The 13,545-nt window shown below is 41.6% G+C and overlaps 1 protein-coding gene across 7 annotated transcripts in view; it reads right to left on the minus strand.

Annotated features, from left to right (window-relative positions):
* Positions 1–12,517, minus strand: part of ccdc126 (coiled-coil domain containing 126) — a 33,236-nt gene extending 20,719 nt beyond the window's left edge. For 2 of the 7 annotated variants that reach the window (XM_043689732.1, XM_043689726.1), the window contains exons 1-2: positions 12,418–12,517; positions 10,450–10,541 (exon numbers count right to left, since the gene is read on the minus strand). The gene's annotated coding sequence lies outside the window, so the exon portion shown is untranslated. The other 5 variants (XM_043689728.1, XM_043689727.1, XM_043689729.1 and 2 more) reach the window with 5 other exon arrangements.
* Positions 12,518–13,545: the final 1,028 nt, after the last annotated feature.

Consider the following 13,545-nt stretch of genomic DNA (forward strand, 5'->3'; position numbering starts at 1 on the left):
ACCTAGAAGGTGGTGGTTATCTGGAATTCATTGCTCAATTTGGCGACCAAGCCAGACATACTCAACTCATTTGAATGGAACCTGGATGTGCACACCAAGAGTTGTAACCAACTCGCACATTTTAGACAATGTGCTAAAACGTGGAATTAGAATGGATGGGTAGTTTATCTATTGGGCTCGGAAACAGGGGCTGAGTGGTTGCTTTGTGTTGCAATTCTTCTTTGATTAGTGCTGTCCAGGAGGATCGTTGTTTGGTCTTCAATTAGTCACCACCATCATTAATTCAGAAGGTGCAATGGAATACCACATCTCCTAATTTGTTGATGATACAAAGATACATTACGTCAGCGACATAGGTAGAAGTATAAATTTCTTCAAAAAAAATTAGGCACGATAAGGGCCCTTTTGTGGGATAGTGGTACTATCCCAATCCCTGGACTGGGAGGCCCAGGTTCAAGTCCCACCTGCTTCAGAGGTACATGATAGTAACTCCAAACAGGCTCGTGGAGGGCCAAAATAACATAGGGATCCATGCACATAGAACATTAAAATGTCAATAATCAGTACAGAAAATAATAGAGTAATAGAGTGCTGGCCTTTATAGCTAAAGGAATAGAATCCAAGGAGCTAAACCTCATGCTTCAGCTTTATGAATTCCTGGTTAAATTAGGAACTTCATGTTAACACATTTTAGGACAGTTATTTGCCCTGGAAAAGTGCAGCACAGGTACACAGGGAAGATAATTGGACATGCAGCTATGAAGTGGGATTAAATAAACGAGGGTTCTATTCTCGAGGAACTGAAGGCTATGAGGAGTCAAATGAAAATCTCATGATATAAAGACAAACAAATAGTTTCTTCCAATTTACATTATTTCTGTTGCTTAGGGGTGCATTATTGAATCAAGGGGCATAGTCAATAATTTCTGGAGTGAAATAAACACTTCAATATGCAAAAAAGATGGCAAAAGTGGTCAAGCAATCATTAGTTTTAAAACTGAGATCAATGGATTTTTACTAATCAAAAGGTATTAAATGATCTAATTGAATGGTGAAGGCTGCATGAATTTTGGAGTTAAAGAATAAAATTGTTATTTTTTCTTTAAATAATGGAATTTGGGTGGTTCTCCATCACTCATATTTTAACAGATTATGAGGCAAGGTGAGCTTTTCTGTGCGTTTGGTTTCATTAGCAGTAGGGTTTACCCCGTGTCATAACAGTATGTAGGATGCATGTCCCAAAGACTGGCAGATTACATCAAGCAGAGCACATACCTTTGACCGTTCACAACAGTCATGGTCCCAACCATACCCAACATCCATGTGGTCCAAGATGGTCCAATAATAGATGTGATTCTGCCATTGGACAATATTTAGAACATAGAAAAGTACAGCACAGAACAGGTCCTTGGGCCCACGAAGTTGTGCCGAGACTTAATCCTAATGTAAAATATAGTAAGTTAACCTACGCACCCCTCAACTCACTGCTATCCATGTGCATGTCCAGCAGTCGCTTAAATGCCCCCAATGACTTCGCTTCCACCACCTCAGCTGGCAACGCATTTCATGCATTCACAACTCTCTACATAAAGAACCTACCTCGGATGTCTCCTTTATACCTTCCTCCTAATATCTTCAAACTATGATTTCTCGCACCAGTCAATCCTGCTCTGGAGAAAAGTCTCTGGCTATTGACTATCTATTCCTCTCATTATTTTGTACACCTCGATCAGGTCTCCTCTCTTCCTCCTTCTCTCCAGAGAGAAAAGTCCGAGCTTATTCAGCTTTCTTCATAAGGCAAGCCCTCCAATCCAGGCAGCAGCCTGGTAAACTTTTTTGCACCCTCTCCAAAGCCTCTATCTTTCTTATTTGCGAAGTATGCAAATATGCTAAGATTTATGCTAACTACTAATGTAAGACAGTCAGCTGGATTCACAGTAGGGCACATTCTATATATATGAATGCACAGGGCCCTGATCTTTGCTGACAGAAAGAACACATATATGCATCATGTCTGTTTCAACTTAAAACAGGTGCTGGCCATTTTTCAGTTCATTCCTCAAGATGATTTAAATTTAAACAAAACACTTGGTAGTCAACATTTAATTTGTGCATTCATCACAGCATTGCCTTTGCCAGAGTACAGGTGCAAATCATCAGCATTTTCTTTTTACAAGGTATAAAATGTTGTTCCACTTTATATTGGGGAAGGTATTATTATTGCAAATGTCCTGATGAATGAAAAATGGAAACTTTCAACAAAATGTCTTTTTTTACAGCAATTTTCAAGTTTTTGCCTTTAACATCCCAGCTATATCTCATTCAAAAAAGTGAAATCAATTCAAGCACTTTTACTGCAAAGTGAAAGTATTCATCAATGCAATTGATTTCTCACTGATGCAGTCTGGTAGAATATTAGGTTATACTTATCATAGACACTATAATGGAGATCCACCAGACTGATCGTTGGAAGAATTGTCAAACAACAAAGAGGCTATGCCTATATTCTCTTGAGTTTAGAAGAATGGGAATTGCTTTCAGTAAAGCACATGAAATTCTCATGGGTTTGACCGGGTAGATACAAGAAAATTCCCACTGGACGAGGAGGGCTGCATACAAGCCTCAGGAACCAGTGTCAAATCAAGTGACAGGCCAGTCAGGACCGAGAAGAGGAATTTTGTCATTTACAGGCTGGTAAATTTTTGGAATTCTCTACCCTCAAAGTCTGTGGTGGGTCAATCATTAAGGAAATTCAATCCAGAAACGGATACATTTCTAAATACTAAATACACATAGGGACACGGGGATAATGTAAGAAAATGGCACTGAGATAGAAATCAGCTATGATCTAATTGAATGGCTCAGAAGATTTGAAATGCCAAATGGCTCACACCAGCTCCTATTTCTAGTGTTAACACTTCAGTCACTGGATAAACAGAGTTACATACAATATTTGCATTTATACACTGGGACTTCAACATGTAGTTTCACTAGTGTAATGGCAATGAATGCTGGCAGTTTCATAATCATTTTCACTTTTATTTAAAGTGAAATCTTGTGGCATAGTTCTATTAGCTGTATAAAGGTTTTTAGATTTTTAAAAAAATGTTAACCGCTCCAGTTGTAACTGATCGTAACACAATGCATAATATCATTAAGAGTAACTGGTAATGCTGTTTGTTGTCCAAGTATAGCAAATTATATTTTGAAGCAATGGTCTAGATTCAGCCCTTTGAAAGGCGAGTGTAGTCAATGCATAACCGACTATTTGTATTTAATATAAGCATAAGACTGTGGAAGCAGGCCATTTGGCCCATCAAGTCTACTAGGAGAAAGTGAGGTCTGCAGATGCTGGAGATCAAAGTTGAAACTTTATTGCTGGAACAGCACAGCAGGTCAGGCAGCATCCAGGGAACAGGAGATTCGACATTTCGGGCACAGGCCCTTTCCTGAAGAAGGGCCTGTGCCCGAAACGTCGAATCTCCTGTTCCCTGGATGCTGCCTGACCTGCTGTGCTGTTCCAGCAGTAAAGTTTCAACAACCATCAAGTCTACACCAACCCCTCCGCAGACCATCCTACCCAAACTCACCACCACCACCCCCGCCACCTTATTCCTGCAACCCTGCATTCCCCATGGCTAACTGACCCAGCTCTCTCATCCCTGGACACTATGGGGAATTTAGGATGGGTAATTCACTTAACCTGCATATAATGGGGGAGGAAACCAGAACATCCAGAGGAAAATAATGCAGATATATTGAGAATATGTAAACTTCACACAGTTGCCCGAGGATGGAATCAAACCCAGGCACCTGGCGCTGTATAGCAGCAATGCTAACCACTGAGACATCATGCCGCCCACAGTATTAAGTGCCATCCATTTATATAATAGCTTTAGCCTTTAGCACAATAGATCCATGGATGACCAAAAATTTAATTCTTTATGCAGATTTTAAGGATCTTAAAACAGAAAAAAATCAAAGCTGTCACAGGCTGATGGTGAGAATTCCAGATTGTAGAGATTTGTGATCTGAAAACAAAGCCAAATGTGAAACAATTACAATCATGCACAAATCACAGTATGAATCAGCTATTGTGAAGGTTTCAAGGCTGTAGGGAATAAGAAGTTGGGAGTAGCAAGCTAATGAAAGGATAACAAATCAAGATTTTGCAACCTGGAGCTCATGCAGATTCTATAGCATAAGGGTGTTGGATTATGAGACCTTTTAGAAGTTTTTGATTACCTCAACTTTACAGAGGGTAGAATGACTATGGCTGGCAAGGAATACTTTGGAATAATCAGTCTAGAAGGTAATAAAAGCAAGGATGAAGATGTGAAGCAGATAGGCTGAGACCGGGGTGCATTTGGGCAATTTGTTCCATTTGTGAAACTGGGTAGCCTTAATAATGACAGATTAATGGGTGTGAATTCAACTCAGGGTGAAGCAGAATATTAAAGTTATTAACAATCTGACTTAACCTCATTCTATTGTCAAGAGGTAGAATAGAATTGGTGACATGGATACAGAGCTCCAGGCACCTGACCTGCTGTGCTGTTCCAGCAATAAAGTTTCAACTAAAGTTATTAACAATCTGACTTAACCTCATTCTATTGTCAAGAGGTAGAATAGAATTGGTGACATGGATACAGAGCTCCAGGCAAAAACAGAAGACAACTGTTTCAGTCTTAATATTTAGTTTAAGCGGTGTAATAATATAGATAGGTGGGAAGTATCAAAAAAGGTGGTAGGGTAAGGTTGGGTAACAGCAGCGTCCTGTTGCTTTTTCAGATAAATATTAGTGAGGTTCAGCATGCAGATGAGAAATAGAAAAAAGATTACCTCTGGTGTCCCACAATAATTTATGATCCAGAAGTGGAAAGGGAACCCATTACAAATGATCCTCTAGTTATGATTACACACCTAAGAATGAAGCCAAGCAAATTCAGTCCACACAGCTCGACAATGGAGGAAAGGTACTAGAGAATGACACCATCATAAAACCATTAAAAGTTTAAACAGGTAGAAAAGGATGAGATTCGTTTATCACGGTCACAAACACAGACATCATTCATGATTTGATAAGGACTATTTCACAGTGTGCTGAAGCAATTTCTGACTGGAAGGATTGAAACACTGGGTTGCTGGAGCAATAGGTGTAGATTTGTCAGGCAACTGCACATTCAACTAACTTGGAAACAAAAAGAGGTTGGAAATAGTGATAGCTTGCTAAGGGTGGGGTTGAAGAGTAATGATAGGAAATTTAAAAGGGGAATACTACCTGATGAGAAATAACTACTTTTATTTCAAATAAGGAGTCCAGCAGGCAAATTGAATAAGGAGCATTTCGGTGGAAACAGCATTCTGGGAGCAGGAGGTGGGCCTTAAAAAACATGATGATTTTGGAAAGCACAAAGGCAAAAATGAGAGAAACTAGAGTAAGATGCAATACAGGGACATCATAGCCTCGTGGTATTGCCACTCCAGACCAGAAACCCAGATAACTTTCTGGGTACCAGAAACTTGAGATAATGTTTGGGATCCTGAGCTTGTAAGCAGGTAGAATCCGAATTAAATAAAAATCAGGAATTAAAATGACGACCATTGAACCATGGTCAATTGTCATAACAACCCACCTGGTCCATGAATGCCCCTTTAGGCAAGAAAACTGCCACTCTTACCTGGTCTGGCTTATATAAAGCTTGACATAATCTCACACACCACCAAATCTTACATAAAGTCTCCCAGAAAACAACTCCATCCCTGGGAATGTTTTGGCCCACCAGCAGGATAGATCCAGCAGAGGTGGTGACAGGAATGGTACACCAACAGGAAGGAGTTTCTCTCAGAGACCTCAATATTGATTGGTGACTCATAGCATCAGCTAAAATATGGACAAGGAGACCTGCTGCTGATTCGCCTTGCCTGGTGAACCAGTACTCCTCCATGTTGAACAGCACTTTAAGGAAACAGAGTTACAAAGATGCAGAATGTATTCTGAGTGGAGGACTTCATTGTCTATCAGCAACTGTGGCTTGTAGCATGAATACTAAACAAGCTGGTAGAGTCCTAAACAACACAGCTACAATGCCTGGACTGCTGTAAATGGGGAGAGATCCAAGAGGAAAAAACATATTTAACTTCATTTCCATCAATCTGCCTGCTGTAGATGCACATGTATGACAGTATCAGTAAGAATGGTCATTGCACAGTCCTTGTTTAAGTCCTGTCTTAACGCCAAACATCAATCCATTGAACTGCATGATACCATCACCGTGCAAATTGGAATAGACATTGAGTTGTAAAATCTATTCAAGACTGGACACCCATGAAGCACTGTAGGCAATTATCAACAGTCAAAATATACTCTGATTTAACACGAAACATCATGGCCTGGCACATTACCCCATTCTAACAACCTGGTGAAGATACAGAACCAGGCCACTTGCATTCTAAAAAAATTCAGCAGCAAATAATATAGTCAAGGCAGCCATTTGGCCCATTATGCCTGCACTAGTACTTCAAACTAACATTACAGTGTGCCAATCTCCTGCTTTTTCCCCACACCTTTGCACATTAATTCTATCTAAATAGTCACCTAATGCCTTAAATACTGCAAATGAACCTGCCTCACCATAATTCCAGTGACTATGTTCCATACTTTAACTGCTGGCTGTGTTAAAATGCTCTCTCTAGTATTACACTGATTTTTCTTGCACATTAGTTTAAATCTATGCCCCCTCATTTTTGTTCTTTTTACAAGGAGGAACAGCTTCTCCCCACCCACTCCAAACCTCTATTAGATCTTCTCTCAAGCTTCTTTTCTCTACGGGGAACAGTCCCAACTTCTCCAATCTATCTATAGAGCTAAGTAGATCAGATTTAAACTCTGCGCTCCTGGCCATGTATTTAGGAATTGTGATTGACAATTCAACAAATCACTAGAAGGGTTCACAGCATCCGTATTCTCAATAACAGGGAAGCCCAGCAAATCAGGGCAAATGATAAGACAAAAGCATTTGCACCAATCTTCAGCCACAAGTGCCGAATGGATGATCTAACTTAGCCTTCTTCAGAAATCCCCAGAACCACAGACGGTAGTACTCAGCCAACTCGATTCACTCCATGTGATATCAAGAAATGGGTAGATACTGCTAAGGTATTGGCTTTGATATCAGTACAGCAATAGCATTCAAGACATGCTCCAAAATTATCATGCCCCTAGCCAAGCGTTCCACTACTGCTACTACAATGGCAGCTGCGTAAATGTACAAAATTGCCAGCATATGTCGAGTACACAAAAAGCAGGATAAATCTAAGTCAATCAATTACTGCCCCATCATCTGATTTTGATAATCAGTAAAGTGATGGAAGGCATCACTAACAGTTAAATGAAGCCGCACTCACTTAGCTTGCTCACTGATGCTCAGTTCAGATTCTGTCAGAGCCACCCAGCTCCTGATCACATTACTGCCTTAGTTCAAAGATGGACAAAAGAGATGAATTACAGACACAAGAGGGAGGAGTGACTGATTTGGACATGAAAGACACATTCAACCAAGTGTGGCATCAATGAGTCCTTGCAAAGATGCAGCCAATGGGAATTGGGGGAGAACCTCTCTACTGATTGGAGTCATATCTGGCACCAAGTAAGATGGCTGCATTTGTTGAATGTGAGGACACCTGTCTCTGAAGTTCCTTGGGATAAATATTTTTAATCAATCTATTCAGGCATGCTAAGACACACCTCAAACAGGTAGGAATCCAACCTGGACCTCCTGGCTCAGAGTTGAGAGTGCGGTGCTGGAAAAGCACAGCAGGTCAGGCAGCATCCAAGGAGCAAGAAAATTGATGTTCTGGGCATAAACTCTTCATCAAGAATGAGGGAGGACTCAGAGTAGGGACACCACCATAAGAGACCCAAGGGTTCCACATGCTAGCATTTGCGGCACAACCTTCTTCAGCTATGTCATTTAATGACCTAATTTTACAATCAGGTCAGGAACAAGCACGTTTGCTGATGTATATACAGGGTTCAGCCCCATTTGCAACTTCACAGATTCTGAAGCTGTCCATTAGGTATCTTTATATTAAACCTCAGGAGTTGGAAAAGATATTCAATGAATATTTCATATTGGCTTTTACTGTGGAAGAAGAAATGGATGCCAGAGTATGCAGGGAAATAAATATTGATGGTTTGAAAATAATTCACATTGTAGAAGGAGGAAGTTTGGGAGGTTTTAGAAAACAAAGGTGGATAAATCTACAGGACCTGATCAAGTGTAACCCAGGACAATGTGGGGAGTTAGGGAGAAAACTGTGGGGCCCCTAGCAGAAACATTTGTATTAACTACAACCACAGTTGAGGTGCTGCAGGATAGCTAATGTTGCGCCTTTATTTAAGAAAGGCTGTAAGGAGAAGCCAGGGAACTACAAACCTGAGAGTCTGACATCAGTGGTGGATAGGTTGTTGGAGGTGATTCTGAAAGACAGGATTTACATGCATCTGGAAAGACAAGGAATGATTAGGGATAGTCAGCATGGGTTTTGTGCAAGGGAAATCACATGTCACAAATTTGATTGAGTTTAAGGAAAAAGGATGGAGGGCAGAGCAGTAGACATTTTATAACTTGGATTTTAGACAAACCTTTAACAAGGTCCTGCATGATAGACTAATTAAAGTTACATCACATGGGATTCAAGGTGAGCTTGCCAACTGGACATAAAATTGGATTTACTTTAGGAGACAGGGTATGGTGGAAGTTGTTTTTCAGACTGAAGGCCTGTGACCAGCGATGTTCCACATGGGTCAGAACAGTGTTTGTCATTTATAAAAATTATTTGGATGAGAATTAAAGAGGCATGGTTACTTAGTTTGCAGATGACACCAAAACTGATGGCATAGTGGACAGTGAAGGCTACTTAAGATTACAAACAGATCTTGGTCGTTGGGGTAAGGAGTGGCAGATGGAGTTAAGTCTGGATAACTGCAAAGTATTGCATCCTGGTAAAACAAATAAGGGCAGAACTTATACAATTAATGGTAGGGCCCAGGGTAGTGTTGTAGAATAGAAACACCTAGGATTTCAGTTATATAACTCATTGAAATTTGCGACTCAGGTAGATAGGGTCGTTAAGAAGGTGTTTCGCACACTTATTTTCCTTGCTCAGACCTCTGAGATATGAGTTGGGACATCACATTGAGGTTGTACAACATATTTAAGAGGCATCTTCTGGAGGACTGCAGTCCTGGTCATCCTGTTACAGGAAGGATATTAAACAGGAGAGGGTTCAGGAAAGATTGCCAGAATGTTGCCAGGAGTGGAGTGTCTGAGTTATAAAAATAGGCTGGGACCTTTTCTCACTGGAACTTAGGAGTTTGAGGGGTAACTTTACAGGGGTGTATGAAATCATGAGGGGTGTAAGTAAGGTGAATGACAAGGGTCTTTTCCCAAAGGTGGGAGTATTCAAAACTAGGGGGCATATCTTTAAGGAGAGAGCGTATAGATTAAAAAGGATAAGGGTCAACATTTTTTCACAGCCGATCTTATGCAGAATTAACTGTCAGAGGGAGTGCAGGATGCACAAATAGTTACAATGTTTAAAAACATTTGGGATAAGTACACGAATAAGAAAGGCTTGGAGGGTATGCGACAAACACAGGCACGAGGGACTAGATTAGTTTATAAACATGGTCAGCATGGGCTAGTTGGACCAAAGAGTCTGTGGTCATGACTCATGACTATGTTCAATTTCTACAAAATCTGGACAATATCTAGGCTTCAGTTGACAAATGTCTAGTAACATTCATGCCACATAGAACCAGGCAATAACCATTGTTAACAACTGAGAATCTAACCACCATCGCTTGACATTCAATGTCATCATCATCATTGAATCCCCCATTTATTAAAATTCTTCAACATTACCATACACCAGATCTTAAAATGGACAAGCCATATAAATAGTGACTACAGGAGCAAGTTGATATCCAGGAATCCTGCAATGAGTAACCCACTTCCTGACTCCCCAAAACCTTACAATGTCTACAAGGCACAGGTCAGGGGTGTGATGGAATAGTCCCCACTTGCCTGGATGAGGGCAGCTCCAACACCACTAAACATATGACACCATCTAGGACAAAGCTGGTTGGCACCACATCCACAACACACATCTCTGTCACTGATACTGGGTACCAACAGTAAGCAGCACCTACATAATGCACTGCAAAATTCACTAAGGTTCCTTAAACAGCAACTTCTAAATGTGCAACACATTACCATCTAGAAGGACAAGGGTAGGAGATACAGTTGAACAACAGCACCTGTAAATTCTTCTCCAAACGATTCATCATCTGACTTGGAAATATAATAAATATATTACCATTCCTTCAGTGCTGCTGGGTTAAAACCACAGAACTCCTTTCTGTGCAGCACTGTATGTACTTACACAAATGGGCTGCAATGGTTCAAGAAGACAGTTCATCACAAATTTCTTAGGGGATGGCAATAAGTGTTGGCCCAACCAACAAAGCCTCCATCCTGTGAATAAATAAAAAAATTATTAAGGCTGGGACATGGAGGTAATGGAAGTGGGAAGGAAGTGTAGCTGATTCGAAGTTTAGTCTGGTAGTTAGTGGAAATGAAGTGGGAGAGCAGCCAATCAGATGGTCTCATTATTTATTACAAAATTCCATAAACTTCCCATAAATTGCTGGAGGCAAGGGTGGAGGAACTGCTGAAGGGTAGATATTATGGAGAACGGAGGGCCAAAAACTAGAAATTCTTGGATTCTGAAAGAGCAGAAACTGAACTTTCTCAGGTGAAGGAGTTGAAAAGGAGAAAGAAAGCTGTGGTGGAGAGTGATGCAGTAAAATGATAAGAGACTTCCTGTAACTGATAGTTGCAAGTCCATACAAATCACATGATTAAGGCAATGGTTATAGAACAGTGTCAGTGTGGTGTTGTAAAATGCAGATATTGAGAAATACTTTCTGCCTATGCACAGCACATTTTAAAACAGACAATCAAAAAGAAAAATGATTCAGAAGCCTAATACTAATTCTCACCAATCCAAAATTCTGTTTCAATATTTGTCTACCCCAGATGCATTCAGACTGCAGTATCCAGTTGAAGTATTTCCTTTACTTGCATTACAAGGAAAGCAAATGAGGGAATAGGTCAAGCTGAAAGCTAAAGTCTTGCTTCAGAAAAAGGAGAATAAGTTATATCTACAGTCACTTGATCCAAGATCTACGTCAACAACAAAATCGTTCCTGCCATCATCACCCCACTTTACCAACTGCTTTCTCAGTTACTTGCTATAATGTAGATTGCTCAACGACCCATCTCCAGGCTGCGAGACATTCGCTTCAAAACGCAGCTGAAGCAGCTTTTGCATATTTTTAAGGCAGAGATAGATTCTTGCTACGCTAAGGTTTGAAAAGTTACAGGGAGCAGGCAGGAATGTCGAGTTTGCAATCAAATCAGCCATGATCTCGTTTAACAGAAGAACAATCTGGAGGGGCCAAATGGCTTACACCTCCCCTGAACTCGTATGTTCTTATATTACTTGCAAACATTTTTCCACTGTACCACGATACTCTATAAATATTCCGCATACAAAATCCTAAATGTGCATCTTTTAAAAAAGATGGTCGGTATCTTTATCGCTCCTCCAACTGCAAATTCCTGCCCTTTTGGTGTTGTCAGTGACAGGAGGCCGAAAATGGCGTTCCAGCAGGATCCGTGTCTGCTGGAAGTTGAGCATTTCCCCAATTTGAGTCGGAGATGGAACCTAGATGATGTGTCAAAGGAACGGCTGACACACCACCTACCTTTGACAACTTTACCATCGTAAATGAGTGGCAGGTAGCTGCAAGTGGGGAAACATGGGCGTGAAGTGATCAAAAATGACGGGCAAGGCACTAAAGACAGTTTCTCACAAAAAGGTTATAGCGGGGAATCGGAGATCGGAATGCTCTGTTTTTACCAAAATCATGTAAACTCACTAACTCCTCGTGCATTTCTGCTTTTGAGCCATTGTGAGACCGAGCCCTCTTATCCAGGCAGCCAGAGACTCGACTATCACGCTCACCCCCGACTGGTCAGGGACGGGCGGGGGTTTGGGCCGGGAGACCCCGCGGACGGGCGGGGGCTTGGGCCGGGAGACTCTGCGGTTGGGTGGGAGTTTGGGCCGGGAGACCCCGCGGACGGACGGGGATCGGGACGGGTGCTTGGGCCGAGAGACCCCGCGGAAGGTGGGAGCTTAGGCCGGGAGACCCTGCGGACGGGCGGGAATCGGGGCGGGGGCTTGGGCCGAGAGACCCCGCGGTCGGTTACAGACCCGAGCACGGGACTGGAGGAGGGTAGTGTTCAACAGCCCCTACCCATTATGACGCAGTGCCAGTATGCTCACCCGCTTGCCTCCAAGTTCCGATCATCCATCCCAGCAGTCCCTGTTCTCCCGTACTGCGCATGTACGATCTGACAGTTGAAACCTTGGGGCGTGGCAAGATCTTGCAGAAAGTGAATTGTCGCAGAACAGCAAGGGGAAAATTGACACTTTTTGTTGGTACCAGCTCTCCAACCAACACTGTGAATTAGTACTAGCCTCATGCCAATTCTCCATAACTTTCTACATAGTTTCTGTTTAGATAATAAGCTCATGAAGTTTTGAATATATCAACTTATTTTATCTCCATCACACTTGCAGGCAATGCATTCCTGATACAAAACCATTTATTTGAAACAACTTTTTCTCACATCACTTATGCTATATTTGCAAACCGCTTTAAATCCATGCCCGCTCATTCTAGGAGTGGGAACTGTTTCTCCCCATCTACTCTATTCAGACCTTTCAGGATTTGAAAACATATCAATTCAACTTTTGATTTTCCTCTCCAAGGAGAACAGTCCAAATTTCTAACGTTCTTATCCCTGGAATCGTTTTTGTAAATCTCTTATTAACTCTCTCCAGTGATTCACATCATTGCTAATGGCACCCAGAACTGTACACAATACACTGGCTGAGATCTACCCAGTATTTGCTGATTGGTCAGTTGCCCTGACCTTATTTTGGATCTTTAAACATTGATTCTTGCCAACCAACACTAAAAATCTCTATACTGATAAAAAAGAGCACTAACCTTTGGGGAGAGTGTTTGCACACCATACCCTCATCTACAAACGGAAGGAAGAGAGGGAGAAAATCAGAAATTCGAGACCAATTTCACTATTAAATGTGGATTACAAAATCTTGGCAAAGGTCATTAGCAAACAGGTCAGGTCTGCTCTGGAATCGGTGATCCACCCTGACCAAACCTGTGCTGTTCCGGGCAGGAAGATTGCTGAGAGTCTCGCACCCCTCAGGGATACGATTGTCTACGTGCAGGATGGGGTTGGACACCTGCCTCATCAGCCTGGACCAGGAGAAAGCCTTTGACAGGATATCACATACGTATATGAGAGATGTTCTCTCCAAAATAGGCTTTGGGGAGGGAATCTGCAATTGGATCAGACTGCTCTACACCAACATTGTCAGTGC

The sequence above is a fragment of the Chiloscyllium plagiosum genome, chromosome 5 (genome assembly GCF_004010195.1).
Source record: "Chiloscyllium plagiosum isolate BGI_BamShark_2017 chromosome 5, ASM401019v2, whole genome shotgun sequence".
NCBI lineage: Eukaryota > Metazoa > Chordata > Chondrichthyes > Orectolobiformes > Hemiscylliidae > Chiloscyllium > Chiloscyllium plagiosum.